The following is a 25963-nucleotide window of genomic DNA, read 5'->3' as shown; positions in this document are numbered from 1 at the left end:
TTCAGTAATGATTTGAGAGTCTTGCATTCCTCCCACACCAACAGCACAACAGTTTCATATAAATGAGGTTACTGTACTACAGTATTTGCCTCAAATTAATTAACAGCATAAAATGCCACTGTGTTATTTTTTAACTCATCCAAATGAATGGAAATGAAATGGTGTCATAGGTCTGATTCCCAATCTGAATCATCAGAATGGCATTTTATAGAGAACTCATAAAAAAAATCAGTTTTTCAATAAAAGAAGGACTCTTTAGGTTATGTAAATGCAAACTGAAATGATTATCAATGAGAACTAACTGAGTTGTATGGGTTGAATTCTTGTTATTGTTTCTGTGTCTATATGCAACATCTTTTTTGCGTGCTGGATTGAACGTAGTTGTATTTGAGTGTGCTTAGCTGAACTTACATTTTTGAGCTATTTAAACTGTCTGCCATAATTGGAGGTGACAGAATGTGAACTGAGAGCTGAATGTAATTGCCTGACGTGTGCAACTCAACATCATTATTGGATGGGTACAAACTAAGGCAGAGTAAACAATATTTAATGGTAGACAGTTTGAAATGCCCACCAGCTTTATTTTGATTAACAGATGATATTCATAAACTAATTCTAGCAATGATGCTTCCAGGAGCTTGTCAGTATTTCAGCTCCAGCTAGTGAGTAAGACCAATGCAAGATTCAATTTTCACTAAAACATCTCAACTTAAACTGCCTCTTCGGTATGTAACCTTCATCTCCGCATCGATCCTCCCACTTTTGCAGGATGCAAGCTCCTCAGGACATGAAAACATCCAAAGGAAAGAAAAGAGCACAGTGCATCTTACTGTCAGGAGCAGCAGCACTACTTGCACTAATGTTTGCACTGCCACAACAACAGGAGCCATGAAACGGTATCATAAACTATATATGCTGTTCTCTATTATGAATTATTATTTATTATTATAAGGACACATTTATTTAAAATATAAATAATGCATGGTCCTTATCTAATAATGAATTCTAATGGAAAAGAAGATGGAGTAGACAAAGATAAAAGACAAAGAGGAAGAAGACAGAGTCTATGATGTCGAAGAAGATGACACAAAGATGAAGAAGAATACAATGAACTGGTGAACTGACGTGAACTGGCCCAATCACTCAGGAGGCAGCATCCTGAAAGACTCAAGTCAACCCGTATGAAATTAACAGCAAATAAAGAAAAGAGATGTTACAAGAAAACCTTTGAAACCTAAAGTCTGACATCAGTGCAGCGTCTGCATATCTAATGACAGCAAAAACAAAAACCAGCAGTGTGATATGTTTGAACTCCCACTGCCTGATCTTTTCTATCAGCATGTGCTTCTTTCTGCAGGAGCTACGTGCAGATCACCAGCCGACTGCTTCACATTCATACTGACAACATGCGCCTGAAGCCTGTTGATAAAACAATGCTCACAGTTTCCCCCTGAATTCTGTGGCTGGATCTCTTTATGTATTTGCTGTGCCGATCACACACACGACAGACCTCAACCAATTTTCCTCATTTATGGCTTCAGATCCATTCAGTGGTCAAAGAGGCGAAAGGGGAGAAAATCCTCTGCAACTGTTTGTCCCAAGAAATGATTCGTGAGTTCGTCTGCTCCTTATACGTTTCTCCTAATTGAATGACCAGCTGACTAATGAAGGCTGTCATCACAGCTTTTCACACATCGTGAGTCAGAGCCACTAGGGGCAGACACAAGTCCCCCCCCCCCCTTTTAATTTAATTTCTACATAGTTTTCAAGGCGGAAAGACCACTCGCAGTAATCTTATGCACCTGAAAACCCATGAACATATCAGAAATATTCCCGTTCCAGTGATTTCTGATCCTTAGAAGAATTGTCGGTGTAGATGTTCTGTGCCGTAGGACTTTTATAAGGTTAGAGCGAAAATTATTATTCACACAGCCCTGAAAGTAATCTTCCATATTGTGAAAGACCTAGTTCACATAGTTCATTAGCTGCAATCTTTGCTTTGCCTCAGCAACAATGAACAGATCAGAGAGGACAACTGGCTTTGCCTTGAGGCTTTGCCAGATACATTCTTCCTTTATTCTCGTCGCTAAGAATGTTAGTGAGTCAATACTGGGTGAAATTTTGCTATAGTGTCTCCATCGAAACTCACACAGTAGCGTAAAACTGTTAACTGTGCTTTCTTATATTGGATTTCCAGTGAAACATTAGTCTGGTTTAACTTAGTGTAGATGTTTTCACAAAATCTCTACAATAATGTCTTGAATCGGGGGATTACTGGTGTTCTCCCAAATCGCTCAAAATTGAGGATATTACCTATTAAAAGGAAATTAAAGTAACACTTCATTATTATGTTTGAGCTTCAAATATGTGCGAACGGCCACAGTGACAGCATTTTTATCGCCCTGTGGGCACTAAAGGGGTCAAGAGTGAGGAAGAAGAGAACTAAAAAGAAATAAAAGCATTTCTAAATGTTGCCTGTTTCTCAATGCAAATTTGGCCTCTGTGGCAGAAGAAAACAATAGGGTGGAAATAATTTAACTGGCTGTCTTCAGCCAGAGGAGATGAGAAATAATGAGCAAATAGCAACAATAAAAGTAGAATAATACCAGGATTAGCAGGAGCCTCACAGGCTTCTGTCCAGCTTGGTTTATTATTTACAAGTTGCATGCTCTGAGGCCTGCAGCTGGAGATAATAATATTGTCTTCAGCAGCAAAGGCAATAAGGGTAAGCGGAAAACTTCAGGCACACCCCACATCACTCTCACTCTCCCAAGTGGAATATGTGGAGGAAGGAGAAGAGGATCATGGGTAGTCATTAGTGAGCTGGAGGTGATGCTTTTTATTGTTTGTTGCTAATTCATCCAGTTTCTGTGGAAGATATAGTGTATGCTGGTGTGCTGGGGTTTGGGCAGAACTTCCCTAAATAATTCTGAAGTAGCAATGCCTTGTTATTTACTGCACAACTGAATGAAAAGTCATTATTTTACTCTCAACATGTGTAATAAAGATGAAGGTTTTGATTTTTTATACCTTAAGATGATACACTAGATATTGTGAAATATGTCTCAAATAAATCAATAAAACTATTTCCATCACACTAAACAGGGTTTCACGCTAAAATACATCTTCCAACTCATGTTTAGCTGTCATGTGATAACTGAGCAAAACTGCAAACTCTAATAATCGTGTTTCGTTTTTGTATTCCTTCACAATATGTTCAGTAATCCCTGAGGGATTCTGAAAATGGGATGTATGATCCTGCGGTATAAAAGTATACTTTAGGATACACAGACACACACAAACACTCTCCCAGGATAGTGACACAGGAAGTGTTGAGGCAGGCTGTTTCAGACTTTTGCAGTGCATCCAAAGCAAGATCTTAAATGATGAATGTGCAGTGAGTTCTGCTTCCTTAATTTAGTTTTCAGTGCCAATGTGAGGTCTAACACCTTCATTTTTGTGAAAGCCCAGAAGCGACGCAATTGGCAGGAGGAGGAGCTCTTACTTGAATGAACCAAGCTCTCTGTGTTATTAGCTCTCCCTTCGTGAGGGGTTCATGTGCTGGTCAGCCCTTAGGGGTCACAGAGACCTTGCGAGCTGCTGAGGGGATTGCTGCAGGGCAGGAGGATTGGGGAGAGATCACAGACAAAGTGGCGGATGCTGGTAGGCTCTTACAGCTCTGCAGCAGGCAGAATTAGCCACGTAGTGACATCTTGGTTTTAGTTCCTGTAGCTGTGAGGGGCCCCAAAGACTTTGAAACACACATCGATACACATACAGTGTACAAGTGTACATGTTCAGAAAGAATTATTAATAGCTGTTGTAGTAGTGGTAGTATTAGTAGTAGTAGTAGTAGCAGTGGTAGTACTAGTAGTAGTAAATAACATAAGAGGGACAGTTTTATATGACACTTGCGATTGCTTTTATCTTCACCTTTTTTCATAAAGCTCACACAGCTTTCTCTTTTTCATCACTGTACAATCAATCTGGTATGACCTTAAATCTTTCCACATTTTAGCACCATTTCCTCATCGCAAGACTCCTAGATTAGAATTCGTCTGGGGTCTTTCTGTGAGTAGTTTGCATGTTTTTCTCGAGTTTCCTCCAACCTTTCAAAGACACACATTGATTTGAAAGCTCTAAAAAGCCCTTAGGTGTGAACGTGAGTGTGACTGAGTCTGTCACTATGTGTTAGCCCTGTGACACACAGGTGACCTGTCTGGACTGCACCCAGCGTTTCTCCTGATGAATGGCCAGGATGCTCCAGCCCCCTTTAATCCTCCACAGTGGGTATAGAAATAGATGGAAGGATGTTAGCGCTGACTTGGCCTTGTAGAATAGTTTAAACCTGAATCAGCTTGTTAGGTTAACTAAGGTATATTCTCTTTTATTAAAGCTCTGCCGTATTTGATTGAACTGCATTGCACAAGTTGATAACTTTGTATTACACTACAGGGAAATGTTTTTCCTCCATGATGACAATATGTTATTCAAATTATGCACTTCTATTGGAGTGGGCGCCTGTATGAAACTCTAGAGGTCAGAATGAGATTGCCTTTTTTTGCAGAGGTTGATTGAAGAACAGTAATTTGTCTTTGTGACAGTGGTGCAACGAACTATCGTCGACTGAGACTGTAACACATGTTACAGAGACAGCAGTACTTCATGGCTTAATGCAAGGTGACTATGATAAAGAGAAACAACGGATATTGCGCTAGATACAGCATACAAATACACATTCAGCAAGGTCTGATGGTACCGTGGGAATTGATATACATTTTCTTTTTCATAACTCTTCCTTTAACAATTGTATGTAAAAAAAATGTTCCAGTCTGTTTTTATCAGACGTCTCACAATTCCCATATTTGATTCAGTGTCTCAAAAGAACACAATGTTTCTTATCCCTCATCACAACTGACAAAGTAAAAATGCATCTCACTGAAGCAATCCACTCTTGAGTGGCGATGGCTCCCTTGAGAGAACATTCTCTCCACAACAATGAGCTACTTAGACTGCCAGAGGACACAATGCCTGTGCAAAGAATAGAGATAAAAAAGACAAGTTAGATGTGGGGTGGATAGAAGAGGAAAAAGAGGTTATGAATTTAACATACAGCAGATGTGAGACATATTGTGCCCAGAATGAATGAAGTGGGATCTGTGCAGCGTCCAAATAATAAATAAGTGCTCATGATGCAAATTTAACTGTAATTAAGGATGCAATCTTTGCCGTTTCATACTGTAAAGAATAACAGGCACACGGATGGCTGGGTTTATTTGACGTGCACAGTGTGTACTATGCATAATTTGGACTTTATTAATCCGGGCAGGTGGAGGGGAGAAATCTTTATTTCCAATGACAGCAGAGGAAAAGGGAAGTGTTGATGCAAAAAATGTGCTTCTCTGTAGTGCAGATCCTCCATCACTTAACGTTTTGATGAAAACCTCACTCGGTTGAATGAAAATTCCCAAGAGTCCTTTAATCATTTCAAGCCGACCATAATGAAAATCAGTCATATGGAAATATTTGAATGAATGAGTCAATTGAAGCAAAGAGAAGATGCAAAGTCAGTGGCAAAAATATTGTTTGGTAAACAAAATCCCATTAAAAGGATTCTGGTATGAGAAAACTGTGTGCAGCTCTACGGATGTGTGACCTTCTGTAGGACTAACAATAAAAAATGTAATTAATGCAATTAAGGATAAAGTTGAATCAGCGTTTTATAATATGTCGTTAATGTAAATGTTTAATCTGCTTTCCTATGTTTTATCTGCACGTCCCCGGGCAATGCATTTACACATGAACAATAACAGTTATCTCCACTGGCCAGTCTCTGTGGACCCTCTCATCTGACCGACAATATTTCAGTGACTCCATTAAAAAACTTCAATTACACAGTCATTTCAATGACCTTGATAGACTGAGGTAAAAAAAAATCAATAGAAGCCCCTGTTTTTATTTTTTCCAATCCACAAGGGTCACAAAGAATAAACCCAGCTCTCATTCTGTTTTTGACAAAGGCACACTGAGCTTTATCATCCTGCTGACAAGAAATGGCCATAAAATAGAGGAACAAATTTATTTAATCTCCTCCTTGATAATTTGATCTATATATCAAACCCTCCTGGGCAGCAGTGCTCTATGTAACAGACATGTTGACAAATGGAGGGTTATTGTCACCTGCACATTAAGGAGTTTCATCGTTATTGCCTTGCTCAAAGCAATAGCCATCTTAAAAGCAATATCGCCGTCACGCTGTATTTTTTGGGGGAAGAACCACAGTCATTGACCATAAATTAGGATATTGGCTTTTCTGTTAACCCACTGTCAGACACACTTCTCTCAAAATGTCCCTCTTTGAGTGGGCAGACGTTTGCAATACTGGTGTAAATTAGTCCAACTGATTTTAACACTGTAGAAATTAGGCCAGTAGAATATAACACTATTGGAACAGACTGCGGCGACCAACTGTCATTTCAGCAGCACGCAGAGCACCCACTCAACACCCAATCCAGCAGCACCCGTCTGCCAAAACAGGCTTCTATCTTTGAAGACATTTTATGAATTCAATGATGACATTGAACCAAATGCTTGGTCTCGTACACGGATCTGCTGAAAGTGCGCCAGAATTAGTTTGGCAAACTCAAGTTATTATGGATTGCTGAAGTCATTACAGAGACCCTGGATTAATGAACGACGCAGTGATGAAAAAACTGCCAGAACTCTGATTGTTGTTCATGGCGGCTTAGTGACTGTCCAGGGTAAGAGTGTATGTAAATGTCAACGCTCCCGTCATGAAAAACAGTTAATAAGCCGTTTTGTGTTTGGAGGGAGGAAACGCGGCAGAGGCCAATTTCCTAATCTTTTCTTGAATCACTGACACAATTGATGCAAAAAATACTGCAGTATCATTATGTGGCATAATCCTTTTCAGACATAGGCGGTATGGTGACGATATGACCCTTGTACTCAAATAAAAGTACAAAGGAAAATGTCAGGAAGATCAGTCATGATCTTCCATTAATACAGCTGTGTTAGAAAGATGTGGTGGAGCTGTGCATCCTGGGGATTATTAAATGTGTTATTTGCTCTGAGTGATCCTCTAAGAATGTCATGCATAATGATACAAGTGGAGGTCTTGTGACTTTCTTTTTTCTAGCTGAGAGCAAAATCGCATTTGCAAAGTAATGATAAAATATTATTTTGCACAAGGGAGTTGTAAATATCAATTTGTTTTAGTCAGTCTGGATCACCTGGAGATTTGTTGGCATGTGCTCCTTAACTGCTGTAATTCAGTAAATAGGAAAACTATTTCCTGATGTTTGTTTTCCTGTTATTGTTTTTACATATTTGTAACCCATTACTATCAAATCTTCTGCTTACAAGTCTAAATTTCATGGGATGCTGCTGTTGACTCTCCATTTAGTATTCATCTATCTGATACTGCTTTCGTTTGAACACAAGGTGCCAAGTGTAGTTCCGCTCTTCATGAATAAGTCATATTCTACCCAGGGGTTTTTGTCTAATCTTAGACATTTAAAGGGAACACGGTCATGCAAATGGAATATGTGGATTTATTTTAATTTAAATCAGTAACCTCGTTCTTTGCTTTGCAATAAAACGCATACTCACAGTATATTCAGTTTTTACTCCTTTTAGCTTTCTTCACCACAAACTGAAGTAAAAGACAGTAGGTAGGAGCACATTAAAGACCCACTGCAGCCATTTACTGTTATACAATGTCATGAGTATCAATTAAACCACTTTGTTATGTGGAAATTTTTCTCACAGAAATACAATTAATAATTCAGATATTTTTTAAATCATGGGAAAAATTCCTCTCCGTACTATGTTTCCTCTCAGCATAGGAAAAGTCAGTCAAATGTCAAAGGGGGGTGCGCGAAAAACTTCTGATCTATAAAAGGGGGGCGCGAGAGAAAAAGTTTGAGAACCACTGAGATAATGTTTGGCTCTTACATTGCCAGCCCCTAATTGGCTAGGTGGGAGGACCAGGCAATTAGCACATTTAAAATGGGGTTAGGGATGAATTAGCGAACATTAAAACAATTAAGTTGTGGGTCAGAGTGGGTAGGAGGGAGGAAAGGGGGTTAGGGGAGGCTGGGGTTAGGCGTGATGAGTAGCGTTGGGGTGAAGGGGAAGTAATTTCAGGGGGAGGATGTTACGAGACAGTCAGCAAGAGGATTGCTTTCTCAGTAGCCACTGACAAAGGTCAGATGTCAAGAGAATGAGTGAGATGGCATCTACCTTCCTCAGCCTGTGTTTGCTCACGGCCAGCTCTGCACAACCTTCTCCAGGGGAAAGAGACCCAGCAGCACAAAAGTTTTCTTTGAAGGTGATAAGGAAAGTGCCCGAAGGACGCTTTGCTCTAGTTCACTTGATTGACGCGCCTCTACTTACCTCCTCGTCCAACATGCTTCAACACTCACCGTTTTGTCCACCTGCGAGAGCTGCATCTGCCTTGGCCAGAAGATCAATGAGCTGGCGAGGAGAACTCCCTTCCAGCAAAACATTCTCCTTCACTCACTCTCCTGCTCTTTCTCAGGTGCAGCTCACTGAGCTCCTCCTTCCAGTTTACGTTTCAGCTTCAAAAACCTTCAAAGTGTGAAGACAAGACATAAAGGGATAAGTTAGAATTTTAAGTGCATTGTTAGTAAATAATCGTAACAAAAATTCCACAGTCAATCAACTGTACTTTTCAATTCTTGGTACATATCCAACACATACAGTATTGTACACAATTGTTTTCTATGCACAAGTGGACACATTTTGTGGATGTGAAACCTGTGACTAATGCCATGATTGTGATGATTATGATTAACTAGCATTTGCAGATGTTAATGCCTGAGTGGGTGTAACTGACTGTGACGGGATTGCTGTTATCGGAGAGAGCCACAGGTACACACACACAAACACACACACACACACACACACACACACACACACACACACACACACACACACACACACAGGGGAATTGACGCATGGCAGACTTTATTAAACAACTTAATCTGGCAATGGTGCTTAACTTAAATGTTCTAAACTAAACAGGCCACACAGAAATCGGTTCTTTCCAGCTCTCTGTCTGCCTTTGTTTGCGTACCTCAGCATATTGCAGGCCCCAGGCTTGTTGCAAGAGAGCATAAATAGGTGAGTACTAAATTCTAGATCAAAAGCAGCTGTCAGAGTCACACAAACCACCACTGCTTAACAATACAATATGCTGACTTGCAGACTACATGTGTTGGGAAAGCGCACTATTCAGGTGCTGCCAAAATGAGTCGAATACATGTTTCATTCAAGTTCCTAAATGCTCACTCGATACACCCCCAACAGGGCGTCTGCTGACCACCACTCTCCCACAGTACAGAACTCCCACAATGCATTTGGAGAATAATTAATGCTTTGGTTGCAATAGCAGGTGAGGCGAGGCCAGTGGAACAACAATGTGGTGCTAGTGGACTATGGTGTCAGTTTCCTGCCATAATTGGAGAGTATTATGTGGCATTGAGTTCCACACAGACTTTTTTCTGCTTGTGCTCAAAACTGTATGTAGTCACACACGGATCTGTCTACTTGCATGGATTGCCTCAGCTTTGTTCGAACACAGAATACATGCAGTGTTACAACCCTGCCAACCCTCCTCTGCCAATAGACACAAGCAACCATTTTGACCCATGCAATTATCACTGATTTCTCCAGGTATCCTAGCAACTGTGTTTTCCTAACTACACACATTGTGTGCTGGACATCCATAACAATAAACACCAATTTTAAAAATTACAACACTGCAAAAAATCATAACTCATCTGTTAATGATTATGACTTTGGCGATCTAAGCTCTGCAAAAGTTCAGTGATCAGTGAAGGAAGCATTGACGGGAAGGAGCGACCATTTCATTGGTCAAAATAAAAGCCCATTCCTATTGGTGGAGGACTTTTTGCAGGGTTGTAACACTGCATGTTTAGTATGCAAGCAGCAGCCTCATGTTGCAGAAAAATAGCTGGAACTCTGTAGCCATCAGCTACAGCATATAGTGACTCAATACCAGTTTATTACACCTGCAGGTCATTATGTCAATAAATGTGATTAGGGAGAGCCTGTGCTGGCCATCAGCTATCATCAGAATCAGAATCAGCAGTATCGGAATATGACTCTCGTTTCCTGTGACAGTAGTGTAATGGTGCAGAATTCAAAGATGCCAGAATGATAATCAAGTTACTTTACATATATACGGTAAGAGACCATGACAGCATATGCATATATACAATCACAGGATAGGTGCAGTGGATTGTTTATTGCAAGGGGATTGTATGTGACAGTTTGAAGTGTTCATCAGAGTGACAGCCAGTGGGAAGATGCTATTCTTGTGTCTGGTTGTGTTGGCCTTCAGTGCACTGTAGTGCTTACCAGAGGGGAGGAGTTGGAGCAGGCTTTGTCCAGGGTGTGATGAATCTGCAGTGATGTTTCCTATCATGTATTAGCATTTAAAGCTTTAAGAGCACATGGAATTTAAAGCACATGGCCTTTGTTTACTATTTTTGACAGCTTGGTGCCCCATGGCAACAACAATCTCTGCCCAACTTCAGATCCCAGACACCGACATTAAGTGTGTCTCATATAAATGGAAACTTTCCACACTTTGCACTTATGCCCTAAAGCAAAGACTTCCCTGAGTCTGCCTAATGTGCTCCTTCAGCTTGTCCAAGAGTAGAGTCAGCGAGTCAGCACATTGGGATACAGCCAGTGTATTGGGATATAGCTTGTGACTAGAGTTACACTTCCTCATTATGTCACCTCCTGTTAACAACACAGCACTGATTGAAGCTTCCTCCATACTTGACAACAACAGGAACTCAACGACACTAACTAACTAATGTACTTTCTGCTTGTGTTAAACATGCATTCATCTCATATGACCTGTTCCCTTGCCTTGGATTTTACGTAATAAAAGTAATAGAGACATACTGTCTGTGAGTGAAAAACATAACAACTGCATCCCGCCTGACATCCACAGTGTTGTATCTAAGGGCAGACATTTTTCACATTAATAAGGATGCACTCACAGCTTTATGGTCCATAGCTCTTAGTTAATGTTAGCTTTCTATGATGGGTTGCACTACAATGTGACCTTAGACATGAATTATTAATATGTAATTAACCAAGTATCCATTAACATATTATTTCTATTCCTGTGTCCCATAGGATGTGAATATGTCATGGTTAAAAAGTATACTGCTGTGGAATTCAATTCTTACACTAAAATATTGCTAGTTATGTTATCTACCTCTATCGTTCAACTCTTCCTAGCAATGCATTCAAGGACAATCGACTGTCATGTATACAAAGTGCAAGCACAAATACAACTGTACCTACTCTCCACACAAGTCAAACTTCCCTGTATGCTTTGAAGAAAAAAGTCAAGCAGTGAAGTGAAATGTCATCTGTGTTTGTGTGGGCTGCAATACAGAAAGCCATCATTTTCATCCTGTGTGACTTGTGCATTGTGGGATTTATTAACTACTGCACCTCTGAGAAAACAAGCTCTGTTTTCTTCTCCTGTTGACCATTAGACTGAGATGACTATTGTTGCAGTCTCTTGTATACAGCAGGGTCTCCTCTCTCTCTGCGCCCATCTGTGGCACTTCCTTTACCATCTCTCAGTGTGGGCAGCAAAATCCATGCATCAGGTCCTCCTTTGAGGTGCCCCAAGGCTCTGGCTGAAAGTCTTTCAAACAAGTGCAGCTGTCTTGGCAGGATGCCGAAAACCTAAGCTGTGATGTGGCACAAGATGCCTTTGTCTGTGTATTTGGTCACTTAGGTTTCTGCCCACATATAATGACACAGTACCTCTCTGTCAAGGAAAATTAGCGGGAAAGGTTCAGATGTCACCTCAGACGCAACTGTAGTTTTTGTCATACACAATGTTGGCTATGGTTAATCCACCCGGTACAGACCAGACAGACAAGAAAGAAAACTTTGTAGTACCTCTGGTCAGCCTGTTGTAAATGAAATTACATGATGTACAAAAGCAACACCTGAAGTCTGAATGCATCAGATGTGATGAGATTTCTGTAGAAAATAATGAAGCATACAGAAAATACAGAACACCTCCACACATGGATCTCAATTTATATCCAGGGTAGTGTACAAAAGCAAGGCACACATTATTCTAATTTGACTAACGGGTTGTTGAAAATTCCCTCTGTGTTTAAGGTCTTTATCATCATCACCTAAATGTGCAGTGTCACTCAAGAGTCCCTGCATTTTCCCTGATTGTGGTTAAAGGTTTTTTTATATTTAAAGTTAACAAGAAAAGTGAACAGTCTGTGCCTTTAGGGGCTCCTGTGTTTTTGGAGGTCAGGCTGAAGAATTTTACACACAGGTTCTGCTAATGAGACACCTCAGGATAAAATTTGTTGTCATATAAAAATGCTACAGGAGGCATTTGAAACTACATTATAAAAGTAGACAGCTGTCAGAGAGAGGGAAATCTGTGTTTTAAAAGCACAACATGAGGACATCTTGCCATTGCCTGTTACTTATTGAATGGTATTCATTGGCATCTACGGCAAAACAACTAATTGTCTACTGTCTGGACACATTCAATACATAGGGTTTATGGAAGCAAGCAAGTGGTGCCTATTGGTCTAAAACCAAACGCCATAACAATGAATGCATGCTGTGTATCACAATGTTCCCTCATTGTGAAAAGGTGCGTTCAGTTGCACATAAGCTTACAATGGAGAGGTCAAATTAGAATTTAAATGACTTACACTGGCTGGAGAAAAATAATTAAACTGGCAGTAAAACAATTTAAAACTACATTACCAAATATTCTGATTTAAACAATAAATCAAATGACATATGTTATATAAAGTGTCGCTCACAGTGATTAACCCAAGCAAATTACCATTCAACTTTATGTAGCTTTTTGCCTCTACTAACTCTTTTCTGCCTCACGCAATTATTGTCTAGTTGAGTCTGAGTCGCGTTACTCAAGACCGCCATTCAAGCTCTAGCACCCACGCGAGCCAATGCAATAGCGTTGATTATAACAGCTGTCATCCCCATTTCAGCAATCTGCATCCTAATGTAAAGTTATCGAGGCTTGGGTTAGGTTTAGAGTTCAATCTGAGATGTTGAAGCCACAAAACAGCAGACAGAAACAACATAAAGACACATATTTCCAGGAGTTGATGGAGACCAAATCAAAGCTAAAAGGAAAGGAAATGTTAACTTACAGAATCAGATGGACAGATAAGGAATGTCAGTTGGTAATGTTCCTCCATGTCTATCCATGCTACTAGGGAGATGTTTACCAACAGTTGAGTGAAAGTACAAGTAGCTGGTAACCCCAAATCAAGTATTGCAGCTGCAAACTGAGTAACTTGCAGTGACAAGTCAAGTGGTTTAGTGACAAAGTTAACCAAACCACAGCTTAACTGCCTGATTTGAATGAATAAGCTGAATTCACTTTGTGGTTTGTTCTGTGTACCTTCCACCAAGCTACTACACCAAAAAATGAACAACATAAGGTTGTATAGATGAGATTAAACTCAAACTTCTCTGTTTTATGCGGTCGTCTGCAACCTCTCAGCCCTGTTCTGTTGGTTGCGTTTCCCTTCCATTGGCAATAGATTTAGCTGAATCACTGGATCTTTGTGTGACTAGAATCAGTCTTTGTACTGATCTAAATGTGAGACGATTCTCAACTTTAAATGAATAACATTCCGGTTACTGGTATAAATGAATGAACTTCATTATATTTATGTTCTTGCACAATAACTCCCACTCTTAAGATAAATCAGCACATTCTAACATCAACCATGTAGATAAAATATTTTGTTTGGCCTAGGGAAAGTAGTTTGTGTGGGCAGCTGCATAAGAAGACATTTGATTGCAGAACGGTATGTGACCCTCCACTATGGTGACACCTTGCCTACGAATGGACATACTGGCTCAGTAATGGAGTGCTGAGTGAGTAAGCCTTCATGTTGTTCAAGGCATTGAACAATGGACTCAGAGACCCTACGGAGAGACAAAGCGGCGGCTGAGTACTCCAGTGCGTCAGAATCGAAGGATCTTCTATTCACTTGTCAGAAAGACGCTTCACACACTTGCTGAGACCCAGATTCACTTCACTTGTGGAATTGTTACCGTCATATTTGAGCAAGGCGTTTTGTGCAGTATTTTTAGTTAGTCGGTAATACAATAAAAATTCATCTTCTCAGCTTATATGTGATTTTGTGAGACTTTGGCATTTTCACCTTCCCCAGTTCCTTTCTGACTTCAACCCCCATCAGACTACTATCCAGATATCATCATGTGGAGGATGAAGACAAGGACCTCTGAGAGAGAACCACCTCATCAAATGTGTTTTGAGGTGCCTGATGATTCAATTTATCACCTTGAAGACACTGCAAGTATCATAGAGGACAACAGATACCCTCCCATTAGCCCCTGGGTCATTCAGCTTTTCCCACATTCTATTTCACACTGATTGTTTACTTAAAAAAGAAAACGGCCCCTCCTTCCAATTTGCTATAATAGTGTGTGTATCAACACTCCCATAGATTCAGACTCTTTCCCCTTCAATCACACACACACACACACACACACACACACACCTTCATCTTTCTCTCACTACAGAGGATCCTACAATCAAATACCAAGTACATAATAATTAGAGAGGCGGTAGCCGCTAACTCCATCTATAGTGTTGAAGTTCAATGTAGACTAAAGCAAACAAAGGAAGATCTGTTCGTCAAAAAATGATTACAGTGTTGTAAGTATGAAATACATTGAATACAAGTAAACATAATGTATATAAATATTTACTGAATATGTATCCTTCATTTGTTTTCTCTTTCTTTCTTCTTTCTTTCTTTTTTTCAATACATTTTTCTTTCCTTTACTTGTAAATATTTATTATAAAATTCACATTATGCTAACTCTGAAACAATCCATTACATGCCAACATTTTGGTTTAGCATTGTACACAGTCCCATTTAAATATATAATATAAATAAACCCCTCACGCAGAGATTCATAATGTATTTTGTATATCTGAAATGCACTCTGTAGGGAATAAATGTTAAGACAGTCAAGCAAGGATGATTTGGGAAGTAATGAAACATGGTTGATTTGACAGTTATTTACAAGTAATTAAAGTAAGAAGCATACCTGTGCGATATCCTTGGAAACCTTTTCATTTTCTCTTTCTGGGGCATTTAGACAGAGAAGCCACTGGTACACCAACATCACAAATCTAGAGTCATTGGCAGGAAATTGCATTTGTTAGCACAAAAGGAAGAATTTTTCATCATACACAGGTACAGGTTTTGACAAGAGCAATAAAGACGCCCTGTTGAAATCACACAAAAAAGGCAAAAAATTGACTGGAACAGAAGATTACACACGCCATACTCCGGGGTCACCTGCTCTCTCTCTCTTTTTCTTTATATGTGGGTGATACTTGGAAAACCCAGGTCACACAGGTATGTTGTGGAAAAAAGGAGCAGTATTCCTATTGCCTGGACAGGAAATTATTTTGCTACATTCATCCTGAAGGTGTCCAAGGTCCATGACAGGTGACGCTACGGACGCTCACTGTACCGTACAAAACCAGACAACTCATATGATAAGATTTTGGTAACAAGAGCCTCACACTGTACGAAACAGCGAGTGACCAGAATGTCAGTGATTTTTTTCCCCCCTCGTCCGGGTGACAAATCCTTCCATTCGTTCTGTCCTTGATGCTCAGTTTGTACAGGCAATGTCAGTTTTGCCAGGTTGTCATCTGAAACCTTTCTTCTCCTGTAGTTTTTCCAGGAAGTTGTTTGCAAAAACTTTTTCGCGATGACACCCCCGTCCACAAATTTCACCTTTGACAACAGATGCGCATGTCCACTTGCGTCTGTTGACTGACCAAGTTGCAGTGCAAATTTCTCCCACAATAATATTTTTCTGACAACATCACCTTCTACACTCCTTTGCGACCCCTGGACACATTTAGCCTACTATAGCTTTGCAACGCTGGGAGTTATCTTGTGACCGTGGGAGAGCAACAAATTTGAGTTCGCAGGAACAAAAGGGCATAAAAGAAACCAATAATTAATATATACATTTGCAAAACTACATTTAAATAATAAAAATGCAGCATTTTCCCCCACAATTTCCCCAGCATACATGGACAGTACAGATGGGATGAGATGTAAACATCTGGCAGAGTGAAGGGGTGAGAAAAGACTTCAGCAACTGGCTTTGTGTTGAGTTTACTGTCAATAAACCTCATAAACTCGTAACCTGTATTTACAGACCACACAGAACTAAACTACCTCACTAGCGTGCACAGATGACCAAATGTACAGTAGAAAGCAATACTCTGGATTACACTCAACATCATATCACAACTTAGTAAATTTCTCTCCAAAGATGGGAAATACATCATTAGTGTTATTGGTATTTAAATGGTAAATGGCAAAACAACACCTTCCAGGCCTTTAAACACTGTCAGTCAGAAAAAAGGCTGTAGTTCCATACATGGACAGATCCCATTTCTAACAGCTTACAGCCTTTTATGTGGATATTATTATGGCCAATTTGACTTGGATATAAATCCCTTAAAGAGGATTTACTTTGCACCATCAAGGAGTGACTCAAGTTAAGCGAGCACAGAGAATGAGCCATGATTATGATTTTGTAAGTTGCTTTCTGGACTAATTGAAGTGGACTACTGCCATAGATTTATGAGAAAAAATAATATTGGTGTGAGGTATGACTGTCATATATCGTAAAGTATGTGACTACTTTTATATGTACTCTCATCATTATATTGCATGCACTTGTGACGTATCATGTGATTTACGTGTATATATACACACTGTATATATACTGTATAAATGTGTGTGTGTTGACAACCACAACAAGCATGGACAACTGGCAGAGAGCTTTTTCTAAGGGTTTGCTGGTGGTGTATGAACAGTGACAGTCTAGCACAGCCACACCAAGTTCTTAGTCCAAACCACAGACTAAGCAGTGGTTACCAAGGTACCAAGGTTGTACTGGAGGGGAAAAGATCAGAACCATCAATAATGAACGTTAGGTCCTATTCATTTTCAATTTAAAGGCTACTGATCACATATTATGCTCCTCTTAATGAATTAACTTCTTCCCTTAGTAAAACAAAACATAACCCAAATCTTGCGGGTTCATAGCTCTATTAACTTGCCATGGATGAATTTAAATGCTTTCACATCAATCTATTCATTGCACATCAGGCTTTTTGAATATTGTGTAAGCACTCTGAATTCTAAATGTTCTCAGGTCTTGTGGGCATACACAACTGTCCTTTGATTAAATATTCGAGGCTAGTGCTTTCATAACTTTAAAAGGTGAAATGCCAGAATTCTACAAGCCAAAATACTGATAAATGTCATCATTTATTACTGGGAATAAGCACTAATTTTAGAGTGGTACTGCAAAGCATGTTATCAGGTTTGTAATCCTTTTAGTTTAACTGTGCTATGACAACCTAGCTTAATGAATATGTTTTATCATGTTTGATGTCTTTGATGATAAATCTCTCATAAGTATTCATTATTTGTGCCACAGCAAATGTAGTAACTGTTCACACCTTCCCCTTTTTTGATTAGTCAAGCCATGAAGCAAGAACACACAGGTACAATGAATTGATGCCAGCGTTTTACACCTTGTCCTGTTCGTATGTAAGTGCCCATTTGTAGAGCATCGTTCACTCTCACCTCAGTGACGTTGACAGGAGAAGTCACTGTGATAATTTTGAAATAAAGTCAATAACACCTACACATGTAGTTTTGTTCAGGCACTTCACACTGCCAGCCAGTGAATATATAACTTTACTGTAGAGCACACACACTCAAAATAGCATTATTTTGTACACATGCTAAAGGTTCCGTAGTAAGACTATTTTCCTTCTTTCTTTATTACTCATTTCAATACCATTTTATGAATTACCTCAATGAGTTACCTCAATTCTCAATATAACTTGTTCAGCATGGTGCAAATGTTTTTGATACCACGGCTTAACAGCAAGACATAAAGAAACAAGAACAAGAACAAAGAAATGTAAACAGTTAAAGGTACAGCATGAGTATTCAAAGAAACAGACAAAGGAAATTAAGCTACAGTGTTGTGGTCCAAAGACTTAATACAACAGGCTTTGTTTTGAGGTTTGTGTTCAAATCCCTCACTGGTTCCTGGAGTTTTAAAGTTCTAACACTTTATCAGGTGTAAGTCACTGGTTCGGTGAATCTCTCTGCAACCTCTCCTCCAGGACATTACTGTAAAAAAAAGCATTGTGTCTATTTTCCTGGTGAAGTAAATTAAAATCACCAAGTAAAACTGTTCAAATCAGCAAGTTTGTATATAAAGGCATATAAAATTTACGTTCTCTTTTTAAAATCCACCGTCTTGTCAGAATCCAACAGTTTGATAAATCAATTTTTAGAGATCCAACTTGTGAACCTGTGGAAAAACCATTTTACTGTCAAGCTGAACCACAAACCACACGAGCATCCAGAGCACTAATGTCCCCTACTTGGAAAATCGAAAGTATCGTAAAATTTAACCTACGGTCGTTATCAGCATTGTTGTCAAAATGCTTGACATAAAATGATCGAGTTAAGGCTTACGTGATGTTTTAGGTTACTGTAACAAAGCAGCAGCAGATTTGAGCCTCCTTGCAGCTCAGTCCCCTTTTTCACTCATTTTATTTATATGAGGACAAAAACAGTTTTGTCTTGAAAATAATAGGTTGGATTCATGCCAAACGTCACAGGACTCTGCTCGGTTGGAGCCACAGACAAATAAACAAACCTGACAAACTTAAACTAAATTACTGTTGCTGACAATAAAAAAAGAAAACTTTAAGGTGCATGAATAAGGTGCATAAATGTAAACAAAGAACTTGTACGCATATGAAGTGGATATAAAACGTTCTTTGTGTCTGTCTGTATGGTTTTGTCTGGCTTATATGAAGTGAAAACGAATTGTCAGTGAGCATATTGTACATGAATTTGTTGTGGATTGTCACCAGGGTTATGGCTAAGAACTCTGCGGGATTACTGTTTATGTCAGGATGATGTAGCTGGCCTTTTATGACTACGCACATGGCATAACAACAAAAACAGCATGAGTACACCGCACACCAGCTTTCATGCTCTCCTGCTGCCAAAGCCTCCAATGAAAAGAGGTAATGTTGTAAGAGACCTTGAAAGCTAAGTGACAGCCAAGGCAATGTGACAATTTGCGAATTGTGAGGCAAGTTGTGTTGCTTGGTTTCAGTTCATACTGCAGCACCATCCAGCCTTGACGCATTCACAAATGAAGACAGATTGCGTGCGATGACACAAGTCGACTTTAATTCGCTCTTTGCCAAAAGGGACTCAAGCTGAGGGAAGAGAGATGTATCATGAGCAAGAGCAACTAACTCGATATGTAACAAAGCCTAAGGGTGTGGCTTTGATCTTCACTTGGAGAGTCTTGGTCAATTGTATTTGGATGGAGCTTTACAGTAACACAGGAACATACTTTCCCTATAAGGCTCAAAATGGGGCTCTTGAAGTCTCCACAAGAATCAGCAAAAAAGGTGAACAAACCTGATAAAATGACATTGTACTTGTGATACAAATGCAAAGAATTGTTCTGACATTGTTCTGTAAATCTATTGCATTTGTGGGATCTACTTCTTTCAGGTCTATTTTACCAGTCATGCAAAATTCAGTCAGCAGGTTGGATATCGGTACAGTATCTTGAAAACTGTAACACTTACTTTGACAGAATGATTTTGTTGAACTGTGCGATTTACTGAACTACATATATTGGCTTAAATATACTATATATTGGCCTATATGTGAGGTGTGGTTACTATTGACATTGTTTATAAATTGCAGAGTTTGATCTTGTTAAACTAAAGGATATCCTGAGTGACTTGATTTTTGCAAAACATATTTTGTAGCTATATATTTTTCACATTTTACATTCACTGCGTGTGCACTGGTCGGTAAAACCTGCTCCAGCTGCCCCCTGATGATAATACCACTTCATTGAATTTTAAATCCCAAATCAAATTTGTATGAAGACACAATCTGTTACTCATCAGTGACTTCAGAGTCCATAGAGACGGCATTTTGGAAAGACCCAGACTGTTTTTACATGAAACAACTTACAATAAATATTTTTCATTGGCACTGTGAGATATTTTATTGTGACAAACTTACCTTGGTAATATTTGATCCTTGGCCAAGCTTTATATGCAGTGCCTTTAAGTGAGAGAGGATCATTCTTGCATCCATTCTTTTCTCATAGGGTTGCAAGAAGGAGAATCAGAGAGAGAAACATTTGTAGAAAATGGAGAAAAGTACAGATTGGCTGATGAAAGAAAGATGAATGTTGTTAAAGATGGCTCAGTGGCTTCACTTCACTGGTGACCAAGAATGACAAATCCTGAGCTTCAATCCAAATGAGGCAGACTTGGGTCCTTTCTGTGTACACTTTCAATGTTCTCCTGTTGTCTTTAGCGGTTTCTCGCAGCAATGAGGAGCGCAGATTTCTCCTCTCATTTACAAATGCATACAGAAAATGATGAAAGCAAGTGAAAATATTGGCACTCCAGATGTTGAAGCTTTTGTTAAAATATCCATTTATTTTGATGCTATAGCAATTCGTCACCTTATTATCACCCTGGCTGAGTTTCAATTGCTCACTCTTGGGATAAAATGTTGTTTCCGTTGTTTTTGCTCATATTTCCATACCATAAACCTGTCCTAAAGGGCAATAAATGCCTGAACATATGCATGACCTAAATAGATGCTCCTCCTGTCAGAGGAGCCGGAGAATGGACAAGAATCACAGGATGGAGGAGCCGTAAAAGGTCAAGAATTTCTCATAGCTGTAAGGTTTATTCATGGAGTGACCAAATTTGCATTTAAATCATTTTACCACATTATTGCCCTTTATGAGCGGTCAACACAAAGTCGATCTAGTGGGTCCACAGTGGATTGAAGTCATTGACCTGTTAATTTGTGTCAGTTCTTTGTTTCTACACTCAACATCAATACTGATGATGTGCAGATATTGTGCCATTAAAGAAAAGTGGGCCGTGCGTCACTTGTGATTCATTTACTTAAATTATTGATGACTATTAATGACCTCAGAAATGACTTATAGACATTACTTATATTGACCTGTATGCATTGACAAATCTACATCCACCATATTACCTTTGTCATGAACGGATGGATGATGGTTAATTATAGGTAGTTTCCAAACCTTTGGTCCATTTGTTATCCTCGGAAATGGTAACGTTTTATTTAACCTTAGTTGTGTTGTTTTTAAAAAGAATTAACAAAATTAATCATCAAAAATGGCAACACTCACTCGACTCATGGGTGAGAAGTTTCTAGGTCCTTTCTGCAGTGGTACTTTCTACATTGACAGAACTGGTGGACTTTCCTGGCCAAAGTCATCATCACCATGAGGTTTCAACAACCTGAATAAACGTCAAGATGACAGGAAATAAGCAAGCACGCAAAGGAACACATAAGGAGCACGTACAATGAAATGTTGACCTTTAAAATGCTACAACATATATACAAGGCCATGTTAGGTAAGCTTGGTCTGTGACAATCTTTTCACAGGGTCAGTTGATTTGTGATGTAATAAAAAGTTCTATCTAGACCAGCCAATTGATCAATAGATAGTTTTGTAGTTGGAATGATGTTCACATCATAAATGGAACCAATCCAGAGTTTGTTTGTCACTGCCAAAGACCGTCCCCTAAGAAAGGTATTGGTGAAACTTTAGGTCTGTACCAGTTGAATGTTTGTTTCAAAACTGCTCAAATGAATTCTACCATGGGGGGAAATGACAATTTCAGATTAACGGTAATGAGAGGTGGTTTATGCTCTCTGAAACCACACTTAAATTTCAAATCAGGTATTAATGAATTCACAGTGTGCTTGTGTAGCCAAGTGGTGATATGGGTTCAATGGGGTGTAATTGGGAACTTTATGCAAGGGGAAGCCCCCAATACCCAGTTGACCTCAATTGTGTACCTTTGTATTTAGGTACGACTCCCTTTTCACCTAGATTATTCCTACTTGATCCAGCCCTCCTGTTTCTGTCTGAACATTGTCAGGTTGGGACTTTGGTTTCATGATTTCTCTCATCTGAAATAAATTCACAACAGATCATCTGTTTGACACCTCCTCCTCTGTGAACGAACCAATAGGTGTGTATATGTGTTTTAATGTGTGTGTGTCTGTGTGAATTTCAACAATTCTTTCTCTTGCACCAGGTTGCAGTGTTGTACTGAGAGTTCCCCTTCCCACCCTTGTCCTGAGAGTGTGTGTGTGTGTGTGTGTGTGTGTGTGTGTGTGTGTGTGTGTGTGTGTGTGCATACTGGAAGAACAGCTTTTCTTCAAATTGTTTTGCCTTTTGATATTAATATGATTACGATTGATCTATATTTGATACTTGAACATATAGCAAAATACATGTGAATGACAATATAAATCAATATGGATGTTCAGCAGAACAGATTTGAACCGCAGCTGTCTAAATACATTGTGAATTAACGCAAAGTAATTAATTGGCATAGTACTGTTGCTTCCAGTGGTTTTTCATTGACAATATTTAAGTCATAAATAAATAGAAATCTGAAGTGAAATATGTCTCTGTCTTGTATTCGACTGTAGATCCTACTTTGTGTGACTGGGCTGGGTGTTTGGGGGAGGAATAATGTAGTTTAGCACACCTACATTAGATGGCAAGGTTCCCGTTGGTTGAGTACTTTTGTAAGCACTGTGCAGGTGTTAAAAGCAGTGATATTTTTCCCCTTAAAGCTAGACTGCATCATAAGAACTAAAATGAGACCTCTGGAACCTCCATTTAAGTGGTTATGTGACATTTAAGCATTTGTGAGGTATTAATGCATGAAACCATTTCTTGAGACCTGAACCTTGATATAGACTAAATCACACTCGCTTTCAAAATGTGCGAAGATGCCCACACACAACTGTGATGTTATGTAATCTGCTTAAGATTTCAGACATCAGATATGTATCCACACTATTTAGTTCAACAACATATATAGGCAGTAAAAAATAAGCCTTATATGAAATTAATACTTGTTTATGATTGCTCAGGATGTAAATATGGCTTTCACTTGTGCTAGGAAGGAATGTAAAACTTTCTGTGTGGCATTTCTGTACTACTGCTTTATGGGTCCATTCATCATTACAGTTACATAGGCAAAGAATTGAATTTTTCCTTCTTCCATTTGTTCTTTCATGACCATGTTTCCCAGAAAGGACAAAAACAGAATTACAGAATGCAGCAACACACTAACAAAGAAATGTCGACTGATGGCTTATAGGAGAACAGTCAGTCTGAATTGTGAAGGCATTTTTGTTGGTTATAATGTTTTCCACTCCATTATCCCGGGAGCATTTTTCAAAGCTGCCCTGCAGTGAGAGAGAGGTTTATATCTAAAAAGAAGAGAGTATCTGAGATTTTCATTCTTATGAATCGACCTGTGAGGCAATACAAAAGATGCTGTTTTAATTTGGAGATCAACAATCATGCAATGTTCATAAGGCAGGTTTGTGTATTGATGTGTGTGTGTGTGTGTGTGTATGCCTTTCAAGATGTGCCAAAGGATTTGCGATCTGGGCCTTTTTATTTCAATAGATGCATGTGTATCTCATGTTAGTGAATGCTTGAATGAGTGTAGACGGAACATAGCAGTACATGCATGTCTTCCCCGTCTGCAGCCAGCTACAGTTTTTGGATGCACGGTTGGAACTGGAGTCGGCTCACATGGGAGCTCATTTGGCAGAGTAGCCCGTCACCGGGGAGCGTATGAAAGCTAAACCTAATGAAACACACACAGAGCCAAAACCTGCTGGCTAACATCTGCTGCAGACAACTGCAACTACCCGGCTCCGTTCTCCCAACCTAAGAAAAAAACCCATATCACTACAATTGTTTTTTGTCTCTTTCTTTTTCATACTCGAATTGCAGGTCAATATGATTTTATGTAAAACCTAGCAGTGTAATTTATAATCCACAGGCATCTCAAAGCAAATTGATTATTTTTCCCGAAAGTCGTTAAGGAAATATGTGTTTTGTCAAGCAGCAGACACGCATATTGCCTGAGCTGGAGGAAATAACACATCCATAGCTAATCCACCACCTGCTTTTGTAGAAATGTTTTCCCCTTTACATTTACGCACATTTTGTGTTGACTTTTGTGGCAAAAGTTGTCTTTGACATTCCCCAAACCTTTTCTGTTGTGGCTAGAGAAATTGACCATGATGTTTTTAAATTGTAATGACTAACATAAATGATGTATTTGATTGATTTGGAACAGTTATAGTGCAGCATCACTGTTAAGATTTATCCCCTGTATGGCATTGATACAAGTGCTGATCTGTTTTAATCTAAACTGCATTAAGTCATGTAAGGCTGAGAGACTCCCATCTGTTTTGTAAAATTATCCTCAGTAATTAGTCTGAAAATTAGAGTGGTCAGATCAGTCAATAGCTGATAAGAGGGGGACAAACAGCCACACAGCACTATCAGCTTTTCAGATGCAAGCCAAATCCGCAGTCCAATTAAACTGTAGTCAATTAGCAAGAGTTCTGCATAACACAAAATGATTACTCTGAGAATCACCATGGAAACAATTTACGGGCTGCAAAGTCCAACAGCTTTATATGTACAACCAGGATAATGTCAGCCTACTGTAGCCATCATTATTCTATGAGGATGTTTTGGGGTTATTGCAGAAATAGAGTAGTGATTTGTACATACAGTATACTGTTTACAAATATGAATATTGAATGATTGTGTATGTCATCATTTTTACCTTATGAAATATAAAAACAGAAGACAGAACTGTCATGACACATGGTGGTAATTATGTTTGGCATAAAGAACGGCCATCAGGAAAAGTACAATATGTACTCTGTGTGTTTGAGTGGCCCTCACACACACACACACACACACACACACACACACACACACACACACACACACACACACACACACACACACACACACACACACACACACACACACACACACACAGCATTATTATTTGTGAAAAAGAGAGTGAAAGGCGATTCTAGTTGAAGCTTTCAGTTCTACAGGAATGTAAAACAGGGCTCACAGGGCTCACAGGCTCACTGCGAAAACATTTTTCATGTAATTTGGCTAAATGAATGCTGACAAAATTAACCATGTTTTACTGCATTTGTGTCGGAGCCGTAGCATTTGGTGTTCTAATTTCTGAATAAGCCCTTGGGACTGCAAGCAAAGAAAGCAACGATACTCTGTGGCTCTTAATGAGACTGCACAAACGAGGGAGAGAACAAGAAACAGGTCCTTTGTTTCAGTTGCGAGGTCAGTAAGAAATTAGAGAGAGAGTTATATCCTCACCACAGGCATTTGGCAAATACTCCCTTGATCTCGACATGAAAACCTTGTTTATACTGTAGGTTAAAAACGGTTTACTTTAGAGCTGTAGACTTTGATATTTACATAGTCAAGAATGATATGAAGAAAGTGATCCTATTAGCTTTACTGAATAATAAGTAATACTTGAGAGGCCTGGATTAATACATAAAATGTTTCAAAACACTGCTGCAATATTGTTATTGGCAATCATTCCTCATACAGTGACCCTTAGTAAAATGTATTTGTATAAGTTAATGCATGGTAAGAATATAAATGAGAAAATGGTTTAATTAAAGCTCAGCATGAATAAATTAATGAATGTTTATGGCAGGTTTATACATTCTGCATTACTGATCAACTCAATAATATCCCAGGTACTGAAGCATTATACCGAGAATTGCCTGTAATTATTTACTTTATAGGAATTAAGGCAATATATTTT

This window comes from Genypterus blacodes, unplaced genomic scaffold (genome assembly GCF_046128005.1).
Source record: "Genypterus blacodes isolate CSIRO-AG114 ecotype Tasmania unplaced genomic scaffold, CSIRO-AGI_Gbla_v1 ptg000044l_1, whole genome shotgun sequence".
Taxonomy (NCBI): domain Eukaryota; kingdom Metazoa; phylum Chordata; class Actinopteri; order Ophidiiformes; family Ophidiidae; genus Genypterus; species Genypterus blacodes.
This window is presented reverse-complemented; position numbering follows the sequence as displayed.